The 22,884-nt window shown below is 39.2% G+C and overlaps 1 protein-coding gene across 12 annotated transcripts in view; it reads left to right on the top strand.

Annotated features, from left to right (window-relative positions):
• Positions 1–4,642: 4,642 nt before the first annotated feature.
• MYO18A (myosin XVIIIA) overlaps positions 4,643–22,884 on the top strand; it is a 200,433-nt gene continuing 182,191 nt past the window's right edge. For all 12 annotated transcript variants that reach the window (XM_072430591.1, XM_072430583.1, XM_072430600.1 and 9 more), the window contains exon 1: positions 4,643–4,769. The gene's annotated coding sequence lies outside the window, so the exon portion shown is untranslated. The remainder of the gene's footprint in view (positions 4,770–22,884) is intronic.

Below are 22,884 nucleotides of genomic sequence, written 5' to 3'. Positions count from 1 at the left end.
GGTTTGGAAGTAGGCGGTAGTTATGACAATGGTGTTTATAAAGGATGGGCTAGAAGGTCCGAGCTACCCTGGTCATGAAAAGTTGGATCACAATACTGGGGCTGCAATATGCCTAAATCTTCATCCCATCCAGCTTAAAAAAAATTCTGGGGAGAACATTGATGGATATAAATTATGAGATGCATGGTGACAACAAACATTACCGGTGTATATCCTGAATCACCTTGTTCAGTAGCAGTGACATTTTCTCCTTACGTACAGTGTGCATGGTCTTTCTCTATACAAAATGTCCTTGTCTAGACCTTACTTTACCTCTAGTACAGCTACTGCATTCCAACACATTTCTTATCAGGCCTCATGTTTGAAGAGTAATGAAAAAGCAAAATATTCTTATTGCAAACAGCAACCAGACCCTTTTCATTTAAAAAGCTTTAGTATGTTTAGGAAGGGCAGGAAGAACCATATGACTGACTAATCAGCAGTATTGTATATCCTATAGTAAGGAATGACTCTGCATGTGTAGGAGTGTGTGGTGGCAGCCATCTTGGTAGATGCCATGATGGCTAGTGATCAGGTGGCTATTGGAGGAGTAATCAAACAGCACCAGGAAGGATGGATGAGGATTTACACAACGAATGAAGCAAAGATATCTGCAACTTCTCAGGTGAGCAGCACACTACAAACATTACTAAATTTCTGGACTGGCAATCACAGACAACAGGCCCATAGATCCCACATTGTAAATCGAGAAAGATCTACATATAGCAGGATCACTGCTGATTTTTTGGAGAAATTTAGGTAAAAACATGAATTTTCAAGGTTATTTTTAGGCGCAATAAAGATTTCATAATGTTACATTTAAAATACAAATCTTTACTTAAAAGTGTTAACTAATTGTAAAAATAAAAGTTGGAGGCCTACTGGTTGCCATGGGCAACATTTACACTTTTGTTTTCATACACAAGGCCCTCTCTATGTAAAGTGGCAAATTAAGGAATGACATTATAAGATGACATGGTTAATAAACCAACTGTAGGAATAAGGTACCAATGCTTTAAAATTTACAGCACTGCGTTATATTTTGACACCACATAAATACTGTTTAAAAATAATAATATTAATAATAATAATAACACTTCTCAGCTGCCCTGTGAAGCCATTCTTGTCATTTCCATGTGCAGCAATCTTATAACCCATCTTATTTTTAGCAGGTTGAATCCAGCACACAGAAACTCCAAGGCCAAGATATATGAGACATTTCTGTTTTTTGTAAATAGTGACATCAGTAAGGGTAACGTGGTAAATGGGGTGAGCACAGATATGAGGTTTTTCAGGGCGTATGGCTCAATACCTGTACTAGGTAAGTAGTAGAAGCAGCTAAGTGTATGTAAATACAAAATTGTAGTGAAGGGTGAAATGTCACTGTCACCTGTCATTGTTTTTTTTGCATGTCTCCCCTAGAGAGATTTCCCTTGTTGTACTGGGGACACAACAGGAAATCAGAGAAAATATGCTTAAACACATTTCTGAAGTTCGAGTTATCATAAGAAGAGCAAATCAGAGGATTTCCCCTAACCTCTTACTATAATGACAACTCTAAAATTATACATTTGTTTTTTTTCGTGACCCTGGTCACCTGAGCGCTGAATCCCACCAGTTGAGTCACAGACAGCAATAAAAACTTGGCAAATGGCCCTTCCTTGCTCTATACCAGTGGTCGTCAACCGTTTGGATGTCAAAGACCACTAAATTAATGGACTCCGGACCGCACATGCGCGGGGAGCCATGTGTCACTGAAAGGGGAAGAAACTTCCCCCAGAGTTATGTCATGATGCCAGAACCCGCCGACTCTCCCATTGCATGTCAGGTCTCTGCGATGGAAGAGTGGGCAGGTTGTGTCCAGAGACAAAACCCACCCACTGCCCTGCGATCCATACGGGAGACAAGGTCTGTGGCTCTGGCCGGTGCACCCTCCCCAGCGGGGTCCTTCTCCTAACCCTTCTGGGGGGGCACCGGCCAGAGCTGTGGACCGCCTTAATTTTCTTGCGGACCACCAGTTGGCCATTGCTGCTCTATACAAATAAAAAAAATGCATTTATGGTCACTTTAAAACAACACAGTCCTAAGGCTGCATACAAAGATGAATGAACATGCACTGTGCATGCGCTCTTCTGTTCCATGGTGGGGGGGGGAGAATGAGCAAGCAGCACCCTGCTGTGTTCCTCTCCATTGACTTGTACAGCAGTAGTTCATGGATCCGTCAGGACCGATCCATGAACGACGTTGTGTGACCTCTGTACACATGACAGATCTTTGGACTTTATGGTTTTTCTTAATGGCCACTAAATTTCTACCAGACCCAGCTTCACGTGCTGGGTATTGGCAGGATCCATAACCCCTCAGGAAGGTGACTGTATGGTGCATGCAAATAATTGAATAGCGTGTGGAAGTGTTATTTAAGTCTGTGGATTCACTGAAAGTGATGAAGAATCCAAAATTTGGAACTGATAAAGTAAATTAATTCAATAGCTATACTATACTAAATGGATGGTATTTTGGAAAGGTTTCCTGATGCATTTTCGAGACAGAAAATGAAAAGAATTCCCAAAAAGGTTCTCAATTATTCAGTAGTAGCTGGTCACAATATTCCGGACCTGTTCTTGTATTGTTAAAGACATTTCAGTTTTCCAAGCCACTTAATTTTCCCACATCGGTAGAACTGATGAAGTGGCTAGGATAGCTGTGAAACATCTTCAACATTACTTGAACAAGTCCAGCTAAATGTGACTACTACTACTAGATAAAGAAAATCTTGAATTACACCACAAAAACCTGAGGTCATACCCTTCCTGACAAAAATGTCAGCTACCATTAGAAAACTCCAGCTGCCTGCAAAAATTCTGATTTTCAGGCAGTTTTTACTATTATTAAATGATTATTGTAGGTCACAAGATTGCCAGAACTGCATAAATGTAGATCTAAATTATTATTTGCATTTGAAATGGCCGGGTCAGAATGGGAGGTGATATAATGGTCTGGTAGAGTTGCCACCTGCCCATTGCACATGATGGCACGGTGTTATTAATAGATAAAAGTACATAAGGTTGGTATAGATTTCCAGAAATGGTGGTTACCCTGAGTGTGAGGAATGTTTTCTTGCCATCATAAGGACATGTCCACATTTGGTAAAAAATGTTGCATTTACTGCTTCTGGACACTTTCTGACAACCACTGGCACCCAAGTGTGATACCTGCTAGGCCTTTTCAGGAGTTTGCAAATGACTGCAATGCAGTGGATTATTTTTAAAGACTTGCCTGATCACTTATTTTTAAAGCAAAGGATTACGACTGCAATGGTTACCAGTAAAGGGTTGGGCCATATTAAAGTAGAACTATACTTCCACTTTAAAAAATTTGTCATCAGGCAGGGCTTTATTGCAGAAAAGGACAGGTGACGTCTCCTCTATTAACTACCTGCCTGATCCACATCTGTTCTGTCATATTACACTGACCTGCTCATAGGCAGCTCAGCTATGGTTGCCCAGATATTTGGCACATCCCTGCTTCCCCTGTGGGTGCCAGGACTGTATGAACTCCTGTGACGAGGTTACGTCATTCTGGCCCAACCAATCAAAATGGCCAAATTTAGGTACAGGACAAAGAAGGATAAAGAGGGCAGCGTCCATAACATAATGGTGTGTATACACTGCGTTTAGTTCTGCTTTAGTGATTGGTGAGTTCCAGAAGTGTTGTAGTTAGGAAAATGGGCGAGTGTAAGGATCTGAGCATCTCTGACAAAGATCAAACTGTGATTGCTATACTATTGTGTTGGAACATCTCTAAACCAGCAGGCCATGAGGGTGTTCTCTGCATTCATTAGTTGGTACCTACCAAAGTTGGTCCAAGCACCAGCATCAAAGGTAGTCCAATACAAATGGCAATTGGGAGCAGCAGGGTGGCTCAGTGGGTTAGCACTCTGGCCTTTGCAGTGCTAGGTCCCAGGTTCAAATCTTGGCCAGGACACTATCTGCATGGAGTTTGCATGTTCTCCCGTATTTGTGTGGGTTTCCTCCCACATTCCAAAAACATGCAGTTAGGTTATTTTGCTTCCCCCAAAATGGATTTTAGACTGAAGATTTAAAACGGATTACCTTACATTACCAGGTTGTATAATATATTCCTAACATGCACATCTTCCCTCACCTCCTAGATTGTAAGCTCTTTGGGGCAGGGTCCTCTCCTCTTGTGTCACTGTCCGTCATTTGCAACCCCTATTTAATGTACAGTGCTGCGTAATATGTTGGCGCTTTATAAAATCCTATTTATTATTATTAATAATAATAATAATAATAATAATAATAATATTAATAAATGCACATAGACCCTCACAGCCTACTGTAGGTGTGTCATGAATGTAACTAAAATGCAAAGATCACAATAAGCCATCATAAGATTCAGCCTCCTCGATGGAATGGAAATGAAATGCAAGGAATGCTGTATGGTTAGGGCATGCTGGTACATGTAGTCACACCATCAGCATATGCAGATCACCCATTCATCACCCCAGGCAGGCTCAGTGCTCGCCTTCCTGGGCGTGGAGGGGTTAAATCCAGTCCTGGAGTGTTCACGTGACCCAATGACATGCCTGTGGGGGCGTGGCTACAGTCCTCCATTATTTCTAAGCAGCTCCTGGAAAATAAATCTACAGGAGGATCGGATCGCGGTGTTTAATGTGCAGATCGTGCAGCGGTGCAGGCGGTCCCCCGGGGGTATGTATGAGTTATATCATGTCTGATGGGGAACACATGGAGGGACATCCCTGGAATGCAGGGCAGGATCTGCAGTGACTGTCGTGCCATTGATGCTGCAGTGATCCGGCCAATGATCCGAGCTGCGGCGTGTGCTGCTGGCATGATAGGCTGATCACTGCACATACATGATACATACCTGTCACATGTAAAGCAAGGTGACAGCACCGATCACCTGCCAGGGACATCCAATTCTCTGCCAGCATGCTGGGATCAGTCACCCTGTATAGTAATATAAAAATAAAAGTAGCGATCACCCTGTATGGTAATATAATAATTTATTACAAAGGAATACAATGTGTACAAATATTCACTACTAGATCAGCATTTCTGTAAAACCCCAGAGTGTCCTATGGTGGATTATATACTGCCCCCCCCCCCCCAATTCCTTCTAAATCAAGTCTGCACCATTCTATCTCTATATTTTATTGTTTGTTCATAGCTAGAAAAAGTTCCCCTTTAACTTGCCAGAATATGTCCCTGCCAATTAATCATTATTTGCAGAATCCGTCAAACCTTCCATCCAGATGCTGATGAACTACAAGTCCCAGCATGCACTGTCTACTTCTTGCCACCAACATCTGGAGGGCAGCTGGAGTGGGTGACACCTGAGATAAACATGTGTCAGTATGAAAGCGGCATGTTTGCCCTGTGACATGATCATTGCCATAATAGTATTAATAATAATAATAAAAAACAGGATTTATATAGCGCCAACATATTACGCAGCGCAGTACAATAAATAGAGGTTGCAAATAACAGATGAATACAGACAGTGAATTGATACCCATTGCTATCACTATGTGGGCAGGTAGCCCTGCTTGTATAGCACACTGTTAGTATTGTGTTTATTATTGAATTCTTTTATTTATTTTGCTAAGAATAGTATAAATAAAGTCATCATATTGACTTTTTAGTGTTCCCTATGAAAGTGATACTTTGTGCAATGTGAATGTTGCTTCTCAGTTTCACATAAAGTGTGTGTCATCATCATTATTGTTTGTAAGAGGCTAGCAGTTCTGCAATGAGTAAGATGATTAGAAATTATCATAAAATGATCTTCGCTGTCCATCATGGTGATCTTAGCTATCAGTTTTGGGCCGGCTATCGATGTGTCCATAAGGTTTTGACAAAACATATATGAGATCAAAGTAAAACTCAGATATACACATTGTACGGAGAACTAAACTGTAGATACAAAATGTTATCTCTTCTGTAGATGGTGAATATTGTGTTGTCTTATGGCAGGGTCATTGGATGATAGAGACGGCATCCATAACATGTACATGCTGATATATATATATATATATATATATATATATTATTTGTGTGTGTGAGTATATGAATATGTGGTACAGTTGTAGAAGGCAGATCCCCATTATTATTATCATATTTCTACAGCGCCGCATAATATGTTGGTGCTATAAAGAATCCAAAGTCATGTCACTAGCTGTCCAGCAGAGGAGCTCACAATCCAATGTCCCTGCTATAGTCATATGTAATGAACATCATCTAAGGCCATTTTTGGAGGTGTGCCAATTACCCACCCAGTATGTTGTAGGGTTGTGTAAGGAAACCGAAGTGCCAAGTTATTACGATTTTGTATTTTATTTATTTTTTTGTCATTGAGTTATCATGCTCACAGCCCAGGAATACTCATGCAAGACAAGAGCAGGGAAGACTCCTATAGCCTGACAAGTGGGTTTATTTTCCTGGACTTATGTACACACGTGCAATAATTGTTGTTAGTAAGCGAACAATTAAAGACAGATCAACGATTATTCACGATTATTTAGAACAATCGTATAGTGCACGATTCTGTGCATGCTGTAACAATACAAGCGTTCAAATATAATCCACCAATAATGTACACATACTAAATACGATCGTTTAAACGATGCATGAAATGACATGTACCGCAGAACAATCCACGATCGCTGCACTGCTGTACACATGATAGATAGCGAACGATTGGCGCCCAATCGCATCCGCCACGGACGGTCGATCCAAATGACGGTCGCTCGTTTCCAGCGACATTGCTGGTTCATTTGCATTGTGCACTTCTTTTAACAATTATCGTACAATCGATCGTTAATCGCTTGTTTCCAACCACAATTATTGCATGTGTGTATAAAGCGTTAGTCTAAGCCAGGTTTTCTCACCTTTTTACCAAGGTAAGGTGGGGGTAACCTGATCATGAACTAACCAAATTGGCCTGATTTATTAAAGCTCTCCATGCCAGAGAGGATACACTTTCATTAGTGAACTTGGGTGATCCAGCAAACCTGGAATGGATTTCCTTAAGTTCATTTGCTTTTTGTTAACAAATGTTTTAATGTATCCTGGAGCAGCTCAATTCTAGGTTTGCTGGATCACCCAGGTACACTGATGAAAATGTATCATCTCCAGTCTTGGAGAGCTTTAATAAATCAGGCCCAATATGTGTCTGCTAAACTAACCTGAGAGACAGATTTCTCATTGCTCTAGGAACCCCTAGCAACCTCTGGAGCAACCCTGGTTGATAAACACTGATCTAAGCACTGAATGCATAAATTAGAGACACTGTAGCCACTACAAATTTTGTGTTTGTACCTGAAATACCAAAAAGGTGGAGGTTCTTCCCAAATTGTAACCTCTATGTGCATGGCTATGCTGTAAAGATATTTTAGTAATGTTTGTGTTGAATGGAATAAAGTGACTACCCCTGCATCTGCTTAGCACTGACATCTTCTGCTGCACAGAATCCATAGTCACTATCTGCCCCTCAGAAGAGCTCACAGTCTGATGCCCCTTCCTTAGTCATTAACATTTAGCATATCATGATGATGTGATTCTCCAAACTCGTTAACTGCAGCACAAAGCCAAGGAGCAAAGTTTATTGAACTTGCTGAAATTTGGTTAAATATCAAAAATGTGACAGAAAGAAAAATTAAATCGTCACCAGAGTGGATGAACTTTGATAAAAAAGTAGATACCATACTTGATCAGTAAGCTTTTGAATGCTTTCATATTCTTAATTGCAGTGTTTGTTACACATAACAGAATTCATCCTGTGCTGGTTCATTAAATATGTAGAGTTGTACCAGATCCTAGATGTAGTGGCTGCATTATTGTTATTTTTATACTTATTACCAATTTATGAGACTTTGTGATTTTGCTAATAACATACTTCCTGTCCTTGGGTGGCAATGCTCACCTATATGCTGTATCTATGGAGGAGCAGCAAAGTCATCCCAGGCTGCTTGGACTATGAAACACCCTCTCCCCCTATTTTACAAATCATAGGGCGTAGGTGTTCTGCAGACCACAGAGGTGAACCTGGCTGAGAACACTATGTCAGATTTAATTACAAGACAGTGCAAAGGAAGTTACAAGCTCATTGGATTTTTGGTGGCGTTTTGAAGAGACAAAATAATGGTAAAGTGTACATGTATTGATGCAGTGTTCAACCTAGAAATTTTTGAAGCCGGATGGGAAGAGATTGTAGATGGGTCGTAGCTCCTTTATTGTGATCCCACTCTTCAGTAACCACCCAAAAACAGCCGGGGGGTAACTAGGGAGTTTAGGGAGATTTTTCCTTCATTTCCTGTTCTGAAAACAATGAAGCATTCAATGGTATAAATTCTAAATTCCTATTGATATAGTTTTAGAAAGTTGGCCATAATGATGTCTTCTGGTGTTTATGTAAGAAATCTTCAGCACTAACCTAATGTTCCAGTGATCAGTGTCTGGTGGAAAAGGAGCAGCTCCAGATTTTTAATATATGGAAAAAAGGCATCAAGTGGAAAAAGCCATGCCCCGGTTTTAAGAGTTTAATACCACTCATAGTTAGATTGTCATTCCATATGATGACAAATTGTGACACCATTGGAGAGGGATTTCACAGGTCGGATGAGTAAGTGTGTCGTATTTCACTGTAACCCGGATGGAAGGTTCCATGTCATACAACTTGCTGCTGCTTGTTTGGAAGACCTGTCACCTCCCTTACTCATATCCCAATCCACTTGCTGGTCATATGTCAGGATTTGTTCACAAGTGCTTCTTTGGATTGAAGCAAATTTCTTTTATAAATTTGTGAAGGCGCAGCTCTGCAATTGTGATGATTGGATCTTTTATGTCTGGGAAATTGGCAAAAGACAAATTGATTATGCTCAAAATTGGATTAAAAGTGGAATATTTGAATGTAATAGTAATACAAAATGTCTGTTTGTTTTCATTAGAGCCAATCCACAAATCTCTACACAATATAACAAAAAAATGCAAAGCAAGCATGTGTGGAAACAGAAAGCTGCTGATGGGCATTAAATGAACATACCTGGAGATAGCTTGGCAGGGCACAGTACGTCCTCTACCTGCTACCATTCTACTCAGGAAGGTTTTTACATTTCCTGGCCGTCACAAAGCTTTCCTGTCTCTCCTCCATTTTCCTATTGATCATGTATAGTGATAGGTCCGTGGTAATGTAAGTGGGGATGGATTGTGCAAACTTTGACCCTGCAAGAAAGTGTTGGAGCTTTCCCCAGTTTGGCCATAAGTTTGGGCAGAAAAGTATGGTGGAGTGCTGAAAGTTTCCAGGTGCCAGTGCTTTTTATAAGTCAGCAGCATTTTTTTTAACAGGACAACCATTATAAACTTTTTACACCTAAAAAAAAAAACTCTTTCATTCACTAGTGACACTTTAAACATTCTACCTTTTGATTGCAGATCAGAATCTCTTATCTGACATTATCAATTACTAGTTTGGCTGGATTCTGTTCTTGACTGCCCTGTAGCTTAAAAGTCCATGTGAACTGATTACCTGTTAGACTTGTAGTATATCTTGGATTTTATTAAGTTCTCAGCAGTAAATTTATGATGATTTGTATTACTTCATATATAATATTATAGATTCACCAGTATAATTTGTTCTGTAGGGGGTTCATCATTCCAATAAAATACAGATGTGCAATGGTTTGGATAGAAAGCACTTTGGCAAAAGTAAGTACGGGATACAGCACAGTATATAAAGTGTCAGACCATAAGAATCATCATAAAGGTGCCTGCAGTTACTAGACCAGTGTTTGCTATCCAGGGTTCCTCCATGGCTTGCTAAGGGTTCTTAAAGCAATATGCAAATTGTGCCTCTCAGGCCAATTTAACAGATACAGATTGGCTATCTGTAAGGGTTATATTCTTCCCACTGACTACAACACTAATGTACTGTGAGCTGTAGATATAGTAATTATTTTCAGGGGTTGCCTAAGGCCTGAAAGTTAGTTTGAAGGGTTCCCCAATGTTAAAAAGGTGGAGAAAGGCTGTACTTATTGTGTCGGAGTCCATGTAGAATAACTCTACTGACCTTTGCAATCATTACACGAAGACGTCACATAAACACTAATATCTTCTTGAAACTTATAGGCGCAATGCAAACATTAGAGCTTGTCACCTTTTCTAAGAAAAAGTCCTAACTACTGATACTGAGTAATACAGGGCGGCCACTGCTGACCTTCTCACAATGCTGGTTGCCTGGCATAAATGTACATAACTGTACAGGTTTTCCTTATTCTATGTGCTATTTTTATTTAACATATAAGTTTATTTTGTGTTGGGTAGTAAATACCAGACAGATGATAGGTTGTTCCCCTGACCAGCTTCTCCCATAGGAGTAGCTATGACCCCAAATAGATGCTTTACTGCTTTTTATATTATGACTGTATGCATCTATTTCTATGTCTAATATTATATCTAGGTAAGGTCTTAGGTGTAAAGGTCTTAGGTGACTCCTTAAAACATGTTAAAAAACATTTTTAATTATTTTACCTTTATAGGACAATCTATAAGCTGGACCAATTGATTTTGTAACCCGTGATCCAGGCAGTTCAGTCTAGGAACCAGCATGAATGTTTGCAAGGACAGATGTGCTTCTATAAAGAACCATAGACGATGTGGGCCCCTGTGGTTGATGTTTTGTAAAGTACATTGGCTGGCTTAAGGGATTTGTCATTTCTGCCAGAAGTAATCAGATCCCATCAGATCCCAAAAACTGCAAAATTTACTAAAAATGTGGTTTGACTTTTTTTTTTCTGCACTGCCGGAGGATTGTTCTCCTAACCTTAATGCTTTCTATATGTTGTTTCCAAAGCAGAAGAGTGAAGTATTCAGTATATGGTCACATCAGCAGGTTGAGACTTGACTGACGTGACTTACCATGGCCTCCATAAAACCTGAACTGGTTTGGCTGCAACTTAGAAGTGCTACATAAAAAACGTCACTAAACGTTGCTATCCTGTTATGTACATTTACATAACACAGCTGTGATATACAATTTACATTGTCGGCTTAGAATATTATTATACACATAATTGTCTTCATTGAAAATCAGCTCTGAATGATTCAGATATCATCCTTCCAGTGTGTTTGAAATATTAATATTGCTGCACATGTATTCATTATAACTTCCCTCTAGGACTGCTGAAGCTGATGGGGTACGCACATTCCATGTCACTTAGATTGTTTAGACAATTTAACAGCTGGATTTGACTGCCTTTTTATTTGGATAAACTCCAAATCTGTATAGTCATGAATACAGAACAGCAAGCATGTAAGAATGTCAAAGTCACATCAAAAATTATTTCTATAGTGCAGATGGGTTGGCAGCTACTGTATATTTGGTGCCCTTAGAAATCAATGCAATGCAACCCAATACAAATAATACCATGTGTAAAGCATAGTAAAACGCATGTTTTATTGTACCTTGATGACCAATTTAAAGTTGCTGTGTGCAGGGTAAGGGCTCCTGGTATTTTAGTTTCAAAATGTTGGCAAGACCACATAGGATATGATTAATTTATTTATTATGGTTTGGGCACCTTAACTTAACTAGCTATTATATTATTATTGCACAGTATTTATATATAAAAATACTTATATAGTGAATTTATATAGTGCCAACATATTACGCAGCGCTTTACAAAGTCCATAGTCATGTCACTAGCTGTCACTCAAAGGGACCCACAATCTAATGTCATAATCATATGTCTTTATTACAGTCTAAGGTCAATTTTGATGGGAAGCCAATTACCTTACTCCATGGTTTTGGAATAAAACCATGTCAATATAAGAAAACATTTTTGGTCTCTTCCCTAAATTAGTAAATGATCTTTTTCATGTCTGTCAGCAAATCCAGAGCAATGTTCAGCAGACATTATATGCAAATCTCAAATTTGCTTGTAAAAGTTGTGTTTGGCCCTACCCTTTTCCGAACATCTCTTGAAGATTCTTTCATGTAATGGTCAGTCTCTTGACTAATAATACACTAGGAGGTTTTGCCAAGGGCAATTTTTCCCAAGAATTACATCTATCTCTAAGGTGTGTGTCTATACCCAAGGGCAAATCTTGTGTAAACTCATCATTCCTCTTCCCTCATCTAATCAAGGTGAATAGAAGAAGGCCAAATCAATAGAGTAGCCTGTGTGACAACCCTTCATAAATACAGTGCAGTGAGTAAGCATAGCCACCCAGAAAAGCATGCTATTCACACGATCACCATGTGTACATAAAGGAGAAACAAGTCTGAAGAAAGAAATCAAATACATTCATCTCATTTAAAGACTGATAAGCTAATAACTATATTACATTTTTTAGGAGGGGGGGGGGGGGTACACTTTATTTTGTCCTCAGGTTTACTTTGAGATAACAAGAAATGTTTGTTGAGGACTTCATTGTTTTGTTAAAGTTGTATATACAAATATTGAACTGTTATATTCAACTGTAACTGTCTACACTAATGGAACCCTACGTTCCCTACGTACGTGACGGAGAAGTTTTATTCCCTGCAGGATATAAATGTGGCTTTAGGCTAGAGATAAATCTAGTGGGCCAGGTTCATCCTATGACAAAGCTGTGGTTGATTGAGAAAAAAGTAGTAGGACCAGATTCAAAAATCTTGTGGTTAGCTGCAATTTCAGTAGATGACATTTGGCTTCTCCACAAAGCCAGCCCGACAGTTACTTATCCAGATCCCCCTCCCAATACACACAAGTGAATGTGAAGATTCTCTGTATTTTTTAGATTAAGTATAATAATGCAAGACTAATGCAGTAAAAGTGCACCTGTTATTGAGCCTTATATTTTTGGATTAAACATAATGAGAATAAAACAAGAAGGGAAGTACAGAAGAAGACTTTGTTTTTTTTTTTTATTGAGAACGTTTTTGGAGTTTTATGTATAAAGCTAAATTCCAGGCCGATGGCTAAACACAAAGATGAGGTTTTATTGTTCAAAGGATTTGCACTTTTGTTCATCCCTTCCCTGAAACCCAGTCACGTCGCATATTAGAGTTAATTAGAGTTATAAGTTAAGAAATACAACTAGGTCTTGTGATTTTAAAGTTAAGCAACAAACTGATCTGCTCATTTCTCTGTCACTTTCATCTCTCCTCCAGTCAGCGTGTTCCTTTTTAACACAAATGGGCACCATAGCAAAACTGATTGGCTCTTTGTGATTCTTCTGACCTTCTTTTTTTGTCTTATTCTCAGTTATATGTGGGGCATGGTAATGCATAGTTTTGGACGACTATATCCTTGACACTATTCATTGAATACATTAGGTGGTATAAAGGGGGTTTAAAGGTGTCATAAACAAAATCTGTGTGTGCTGTGCAGCAGGTTTGGATCTCGGCTAGGACACTATCTGCATGGCGGTTGCAGGTTTTTCCCGTGTTTGCGTGGGTTTCCTCTGGGTACTCCGGTTTCCTCCCACATTCTAAAAACATGCAGTAAGGTTATTTTGGCTTCTCCTCTAAAATTCACCTTCGACTGTATTGATGACATATGACTATGGTAGGGAAATTAGATTGTGAGCTCCTTTCAGGGGCAGCTAGTGACATGACTTTGTACAGCGCTGCGTATTATGTTGTTGCTATATAAATACTGTGCAATAATAATAAAATAATATTAAATGTGTGCTGTTTTGCTTTGCTGTCTTGCTGATTCTGCCTATCAGGTTTATGGTCCCAATTCACCAGCTATATAGTTGTTCCAGGTGATTGTCTTCATGAATGGTGACATTGGAAAATCAGCATGACAGCCATGTAGTAATTTAATCTGATTTATGATATTTCAGAAGGGTTCCAACCCTTTTAAAGATGTTTGAAATATTTTAGGTGGTGAAGCATAGAGATAGATCTGATTTCCGTGTGCAGCCTGGATTTCTAAAAGAGTCCACTGAATACATCACCCTGTTATTGTTGCTTTTGCAGAAAGAAATGCAGATTAGAGTTGTGTTATTAAATGTGAATTTTTGTTGGAACTTTTGTTTCAGGGATTCTTGTAATCCTAGATCCTACAAGCAGCGTATTAAACAGAGGCCGGTAGTCGTGAAACCGAGCGCCTCAGTTTTGCTATTTTTGGTTCCTAGATTGTTTTCATTCCAGCTTCATATGAAGCTCTGCTTTGTGTATTTATGTTTAATACATTTAGTATCTGGAGACATTGACCTCCACATGAAGTGCATTTGTCCACGGTCAGCTTACTGCCTGAGGCCACGTGCAAAGTATTGACTATGACTAAGCACCATCAGAGTAGGATTATGTATGGAGAGCTTGATGTTTGATGCAAATGCTGTATGGTCTTATGGCATGTTCTTGGAAATGCTTTTTATTATCTGTGCATATTTACACTGATATTGTTATTTACAAAGTTTTAAATATGAATTAAAAATACTTATGTTTAAACCCAAGAATGGAACAGTCATTTGTACTGCTTAGATATAGTTCTTAGATATGGGGCATTATTTTATTCTTATATCTTTAACCTGGAAATTGTGCCAGCAACACCCTTCCAGTCATAGGGTGACAACACTCAACCACTGTACTGTATCTGATGAGGAACAGTGGTTGTACCTGAGTCACCGCAGTCTTTTGAGAGTAAAGATATTCAGTATTTCTGCCTCTAAAGAGGGGAAGGTGTTGTTTTATGTAGATTGCACAGGTCAAAGTCTTAAAAACACATTGGTCTTATCAAACTGATAAATCATGTAAATCCTATGTAACAACATTTATATATAGATACTCCAGCTTTTAGCTAATTGTACACCCTAAAATTGCAAAACTTTTTGCCTCATGCAAACCCTTTTCATCTTAAATTAGGAGAAAATACATTTCTATGCTTTAGTTAGCAGCCTTATACAATAGGATGAGCACTGCGTGATATAGATATACCAATATAGTATCAACTACTTCATAGTTTATTTTAAAGATGGCCAACCCTAGATTGCAGCTCTGTGTGAGCACTTCTTGAGAGGCACTCTTCTTGGATAAACTCAAAGAGCACTAATTGAAACATTGATTGAATGTGATTTAGAGATGTTTTGTAGTGTCTGAGGGTCAATTGGCTAAGAGTATGATAAGGGAGGAATAAGATTACGTGATTTATGGAGGATTTAAAGGATAAATACACTTTTGTGGACTATCTAAATATCTCCTTTGCCTTTATGATGACATCAACATAAAATAACAGACCTTTGATTTGCTAACCTTGTTCCTGTGTTGGGTGGACTACATTGGGCTATGTGCCTCTTGTAACTTCAAAACAAGTGTTTGTTTCTTTACCATTGATTTAGTGAAAACCTTGTCTTCCAGAAAGCCCATTGAAAGTTGGTCTCTATTGAAATCAACATGCCAAGTGTTATAGATGGGTTAACAGCATGACATTATATTCACTGTATCAAGGTAATGCCAGTTTCCTATGGAATTTGCATTAACAGTGCAGCCAATTTATAGTGTTCCTAAAAGTTCATTCCTAAACAGAAACCAGCAGTAAACATTCCCAGAGTATAAATGCCATGCAAAAAGGTCATTCTAGAGGTCCCAGGGACGGGTGGCCACCATCACAAAGGCATATGGAATTGCACTCACTGGTCATGTAATGACCCATAAACAAGCAAGGTCAGAGATTGCTAAGAATACATCTGCAAATCTCTGTCAAGCATAAAATTGGCTCTCTGATTCCCCTCTTAGGTATGGATGGATATATATATATATATATATATATATATATATATATATCTCCATGGTAGGTTATTTGGCTTTAATGCAAACTATTACTCATGTGCGTTTGTCTGTTGGGACATGAGATTTCTTTTTTGGGGAACAGGGACCCATAGTATTAGTTTAATTTCCTGTAAAGTGTTTTGTTTTCTGTCAGGGTTGAATAAATTAGCAAAATTAAAATTAAAATAAACTGCAAACTAGCCTCTGATTGCTGAGCAATTAATGTCAGCTTACAGGTATAGACCAGAATATAGAAAAGTTACAATTGTATGATTTATTGAGAATAGTGACTGAGATTCTGATCCATCAAGTAAAACTCAGTGTTTCTGAGACAGTCTCCTAAATATAATGGTTAAGAAGTACAGATTTCCAAGATATGAGTGTCTCCCATGTGGCTGATTGTGGTCAGATAAAGAGGTAGACCACATGTATATGACCCATTTCTAGCCTGAGCAGACAACTCTTGCATGACAAAGGAAAGTAAATAATAGTTTGGTGATTCTAACTAAAGAAAATAGGACCTTATTCATGGCCTTTAACAGGAATGTCTAGCCAAGACTAATGTTCATTTGCATGCCATCTGAAAGCCCTACTCTATTTTGCTGGCACATTCAGCTTTTGTTCTATGTCAGAGTAGACTATTGCAGGTATTTGGCTAGGTCATTGGATCTGATTTATTAAAGCTCTCCAAGGCTGGAGAGGATAAACTTTCAAAAGTGAAGCTGGGTGATCCAGCAAACGTGCAATGGATTTCTTCAAAGGTATTTGCTACCAGATGTCTTCAATCCTGGACCAGATCCATTCCAGGTTTGCTGGATCACCTAGCTTCACTGTTGAAAGTTTATCCTCTCCAGCCTTGGAGAGCTTTAATAAATCAGGCCGATTTGTATGCAGAAGGTGTAGGTTATCAGATAGAGATGTCATAGATATTATTAACCTTTTTCAGCAGGTCTAGGGTGACCAATCATTCACATTGCTGTGTGTATAGAATATGCAAGTATTAGATACTCTATAAGGTCTTTACTCATGTATGTGTTCCTTCTGGGGATTTTCACAATCATTATTTGCTTGATGACCATTGTCACTGATGCAGAAAGTTTGTAAAGCGCTGTGTAATATGTCGGCGCTGTATAATAATAACAATATAATAGAGGGATGATATCTGGCTGAGAACGTGTTTTAGGCATCAGATAGTTCTACCATTGTCATGGAGGTCTAGCTGTATGATCTAGCAAAGGTGTCTGGACCACAAGACTGGCCAAATCTAATTTCAAATATTCTGAAATTTAAAACATTGGTGTGGAGCTCTGCTTTAATTTTAGAACAGTTTAGCCATAGAATGGGTGTCTAAATACAGTAATTGCTAGATGGGATATTTGCTAAGCGCTTTTGTTTCAGGGTGGGGGCTGGCAGATGCCTCTTTGTCTAAACTCCTAGGGATTAGTTGGATCCAGTCTTGATGTTCATCCCCTGAAACAAGCTTTGATGTTTAGAAACAGTTCCCAGCTAGTAGGAGTTTGCACAGGTAAATACAATTGTGTTTCTCTTTGATTGCTTTGCTTTTTAGTTTTGTTGTCATAAAGATAAGGGATCAGCTGAAGCACAATATCTAAAAGCAAATAATTGACACTCCCTGAACATGGTTCCTTACCAAACTAATTACAGAGAAGGTTCAATTGGTTGGCTTGGATTTCCTCCATTTGGCTGCTATTTTGCTGTAAAAAAAATAATGGCACCAGTGAGGTCTGTAGAGTAGTATCTCTATGTATGTTACTGTGCACATTTAGTGTAGGGTTATTGTTAAGCGTACCGTTGGTGTTGGGGGGTTATAGTGAGGTGTTGGAGTGAGGTGGTCTTCTGGTGCTGAATTCTAATGGATTGGACTGTTGGACTGATGCTCATGCTTACCCACTTGGGAAACGTCAATGGCTTAGATTTGCCAGGTTGATTTCTGTATAAACCCAATAAAAGAGAGAGTTTTAAATGTTGCTTAAAGCAGCGCATACAGGTTTTAGCTATATCAGGTGGCCGTGGTATGTCGGTGTTGGCAGTCGGATACTCTCTGGCTGATTGCTCTGTAGAAGGAGGAAGGACAACTTTAGCTAAGCTAATAAAACACATAGTGATCACTACTATTGTCCCCCCAGGATTGGCTGCTTTATTAGTATTTGTCTGTAACACTACTTTCTTCTCCCTCCAGCCTGCACAAATACCAGCTTATTAGAGTGACATGTCAACCATTATAAGTCTGTGGAGAATGATCCTCTAATAACTGTAGACAGCCTCAGGGATGCATTAGGGCCACCTCTTTCAACACAAATGTACTATGATTAAATCTTTTGGTATTTGGCAAACCCCTTTTAACTGTTTATACAAGTAAATGCAATTTTTCAGATTTAGAAATTTCATTTCCATTACTTTAAATTTTCTGAATAATTCCAAACAAGTAACTTTTGAGGACATTGGTAACACTGATAAAACTTACAACAAAGAGTTGTGTACAATACTTTTCTTAGTGTGTGTTGTTGACATGATGAGAATCATTTAGTCAATTTGTAGGAGTGTTGGTTGTGTTCATTCTGAACTAATATGCATTAGTCATGGATATGGTTTCCTTTGCTAGTATGTGCATGTCGGTTTAGATGATGAAACTGACATCAGCACTTATGTATAATATATATAAATGTTTAAAGTGAACACTACTTTTATTATGTATGCCTTTTACATGAATAAACTTTACTAGTTATTAATTAGGCCGTATGGAACATCTTTTCGATAAGTCATAAGCTTGCTAAATATTGGCAGAGATAGTCCACAATGAGTCTTCTGTGCACGTGTTGCCTCCCTACATTGCATTGTAGGCACAATAGAGCATGCTTGAATAACAAGTAGCAATGGACAACCTGGTATAATCCATAAGACGAATCATTCCCAACTAGGCTGGGATTCCTCCAGATGTTGCCTGGGGTTCCTTGACCTCTGGTTGATTCCTCACATTTGATGGTACCTGCCTAGTACTAGGGACAATACCGCTGTCATCTGTCTATAAGGGGGGCACTCTGACCTCTAACAAATTGGATTTAGCAGGGGTTCCTTGGAACCTAAAAATTATTTGAAGAGATCTTTTGGGTAAAACAGTTGAGAAAGTCGGGTTTAGACTGAACTGAAAAGTAAAAGATGACATCTAGTTACTGCTTATCTTTACTGATATTTTATTTGGAAACACTTATTGTGTGCTTTCAGCAAGTGCATGCTATAAACGTTTCATTTAACTGTTGTCATTTACCTGTTTCTTAGAATTCATTTTTTTGGTTGCACATTTTTTGTTTGTATTTTTCAGTGTAACAACTATTAGTAGTTTTTTAGTGTCTGCTGTACATCTGCAGTTCATCTTTGCAATGCATGCTCATTTAACATTATTTTATAGCTTTTACAGAAATACCTGGGAACAATATATTCTGCTTCCAACCTTTTCCTGTTAGCTGACAACACAACGCCTTTGCTGCATTGAAAAAGCAAGGCCAGTTGCCAGCTCTGCTGAACTACCCTGCATCCTATTAATATTATTTATTATAATTATTATTATTGTTAATATTATTAATAAACAGGATTTTTTTAGCGCCAACATATTACGCAGAGCTGTACATTAAAAAGGGGTTGCAAATGACAGACAGAGACACAGGAGGAGGAAAGGACCCTGCCCCGAAGAGCTTGCAATCTAGGAGGTGGGGGAAGTAACATAGAAGGGGAGATCTTGCAGTCAACAGAGAGAACTTGGAGATCTGATTAAACCCCTTGAGATAGTATGGTAGATTCTGCAGGACAGCTCTGGGTTAAAAGGAAGATCAATGGTGATTTTAATTATTGAACAGATAAGTGCTGGTGTCTTATAGGGAAGTAGGTACAAAGCAGGTATAGGAAGTTTGAGGCTATATAAAAAAAGCACAGTATGCAGATAGATTTCTTTACTTTCACTTCCTTTTTGTTACTTGGCACCTTTGTACTGAATGTGTTATTATCTGCATTGTTTGAAAATGTTTGGTTACTAGTTTCAGAATACAAATATATTTTGTGTTTGACTTTCTCATACCATCTGTAAGATTAATTTAGTTTGGCTCCTGTGATGTTTTTTGCAAGACTGGCCGCACAATAACCAAATTTTGCTACTAGTGCAATACATTTGAATATCTATATCAACATTTGAATAGAGCTAGTTTAAGTTGAGCTCCACAGTAATGGCAGCAGCCCCACACACTCCACACGCCTGCATTGTAATAAATACAGATAGTGTGGTGATGAACTTGCAGTGTCCAGCAGAGAGTTTTTTTCCTCCCATCATTTATTGAACTTGAAATGGGCTATTCTTGTCCCAAAGCAAACTGAACACTCTCCTAGATTGTAAGCTCTTCGGGGCAGGGCCCTTTCCTCCTCCTGTGTCACTGTCTGTATCTGTCTGTCATTTGCAACCTCTTCTTAATGTACAGCGCTGCCTAATATGTTGGCACTATATAAATCCTATTATGAATAATATTGACACTTAAAATGCTGTCAAGCACATTTTACAGTTATACTACTGCTTTATTTTTGGGACCCTAGGTGCATTGTATCTAATTTTGACTTAGGCCTGGTACATGGGGACAGTTCCAGGGCAGCCAACAGCTTGCCAACTGCTTCCACCATGCTTGTCTAAAAAGAATTAACATTGGATGTGATGATAGGCAGTCAGCAACTGATCCCATTCATTATCTCTTGTAGCTGTATCCTAGCATCGGGAACCTGGATCATAGTAAGTAATAAATTGTGGGGAGTGGGTTAGTCCGGGACACTGAAAGGGGGGTTTGTGTTCCTTCATAGCTATTAGTATTTTTATTTTTTAAGAACATTCCTTTCATTGTATGCATGCTAAATTTAACATCACAGGAAATTGGGTGCTTATTCTCTGTGGGTTTCCGTTGAGGGCCTGAAGGAAGATGTTGGACGGACACGTAGTAATAAACTAGGATGAGTTTATTTTATTTTTGTTATACCTCTGCGTGGTTGTATTCTACCAATAAACATGCACTCGCTGTACATATATGTGGTGTGCTTGCTCAGACGTGTTGGATCAGACTGCAGGGAACATTAGTTGTGGACAGTGACCTGATGAGCCTGTGACCTGGAGCTGCCTGTCATAACTCGGCTGACCCTTTACAGGGCCATTTGTTCCCACTACACCGAGCCACCAACACATAGACATAGCTGTGTTTGTATTCCTGAGCTCTGGAAAACACAAGGCCCGGCTTTCCAGAACTGACAGCTCTGTGCCTGCTGGAGCTCTTTGTGCTGGATGCTTTTGTTACAACCGACCGGCTGCTTCCTTTCATGAATAATTGAGAGGGTGTTAAGTTCTGAATAAAAATAATAAATAAAAGTGTGCAGGGGGAGGTAGGGCTGAAACCACCTGAGGAGTGGAAAGAACACTAAATGTATTACAGAGAGAGACTCCTAATGGTGCTATAGAGGACTGAGAAACCCCCCAAATAAAGTGAGAAGCACTGAGGAGCTGAGGGTGTGGTTTGACTGGGAACAAAGCCTGGCTGGTGGTCTTGTATGAGGGGGATACGCTGTCTGTACCGCTCAGTCCTTGCCATGTACCAACAGGCTCACCCTAAGGTGTGTGTTTTATTTCCTTCTGACTGAAGAGTAAGTAGGAACACCTCTTCTCAATATTTGCTCGCTGTGTGTGCATGCAATGTTAACCTTTCATGTGCTGTATATGTCTGTGAAATGGTCATTGCTGTTTACTTGACTGCAGTCAGCGCCGTCCTTGTGGCCCTTCTGTTTACCTGACGTGTGTTTATAGAGGGCTTTGGGGCACTCCTTGTTGTAGTGCAGGAAAAAATATTTAGGCTACCCCTGCAGAGACACTAAAGGAGGGGCAGCCTGTGCATCTGGTACCCCCCAAAATGCCTGGTAAACAGTTCTGTATTTGTCAGGCATTGCATTGCACAAATAAAGACTTTTCAGTGGCTTGGAGACTGCTAAAAGAGCGATAGCATTGCAAACTGAGCACAACACTCAATGCTTTTTGCATCTATCATTTCACTTTTGATTTTCCATTAATAGACTTTTTATTACATCCATTTTGGTTAAAATTATCCCATGTTATTGGTCGTTACCATTGAACCGAGAACACCAATGAAATGATCAGTCAATCAATAAAAGATTAATTCTGATTTGGCAGATACTTCAAGTTAAAGATTTCCACAGATTTACAGCCCTCTGGTTATAACTGCAGGGAGAGGGAGAGGACTGTTTTGTTATACTTTGGTTAACTTATCTTCAGACTATTCAACAACTGAGATAATGGAAAGATTTTTTTAGTAGTCAACACATAGTAATGGCACTTTATATTCAAGTGTCTCTTGTGTTTGTCTGTTTACAAAGGGCTGTCTGTGCATAATAAACAGCAGCACACTGGTGTGACTCCTCTGTGAATTGTATGGAGTAAACAATGTAAAACCACTAATCTGCCTGGCTTGGTTTCCAACTTTATCCATGTCAGTTAACTTCTGTCTGTGCTCACACGCAAACAGTGTTTAGAACATTCACATAAAGATGACTATAGACCTTAGAGAATGGGTAGATGAGCACGGGAATGTTTATATCAATGAGTAGCAATGTTACATACAGCCGAGGACACGTATTGTAGGAGACTATATTACATTTGGATTTAAAATATTTCCAACTGTTCAAACCCGAGAGCCAACAATCATGTATTGGGTCTATAGGCAGGGGGTCTGTCACTTGGTGCTGCTAAAGATAGTCAGTGGGTTTAAGGGTTAAAGGGGGCTTTTAAGGTGGAAGGAGTTCTTGCCAATGCATGCAGACCTTATCTGAGTGTGTATAGATACCGTGTTTCCCCGATGATAAGGCAGGCCCGCAAATAAGCCACCCACCGATTACTTACCAGAATCGGGTGGTACGGTGGGTGACTCCGTGTGTGGTTCCTCCGTGTGTGCCGCGCCTCTTCATGAAGAGGAAGTGACAGGACTGCAGTGCGCGCAC

The sequence above is a fragment of the Pyxicephalus adspersus genome, chromosome 1, assembly GCF_032062135.1.
Source record: "Pyxicephalus adspersus chromosome 1, UCB_Pads_2.0, whole genome shotgun sequence".
Taxonomy (NCBI): domain Eukaryota; kingdom Metazoa; phylum Chordata; class Amphibia; order Anura; family Pyxicephalidae; genus Pyxicephalus; species Pyxicephalus adspersus.
The sequence above is the reverse complement of the archived record's forward strand: the minus strand, read 5'-3'. Positions and strand labels throughout refer to the sequence as shown.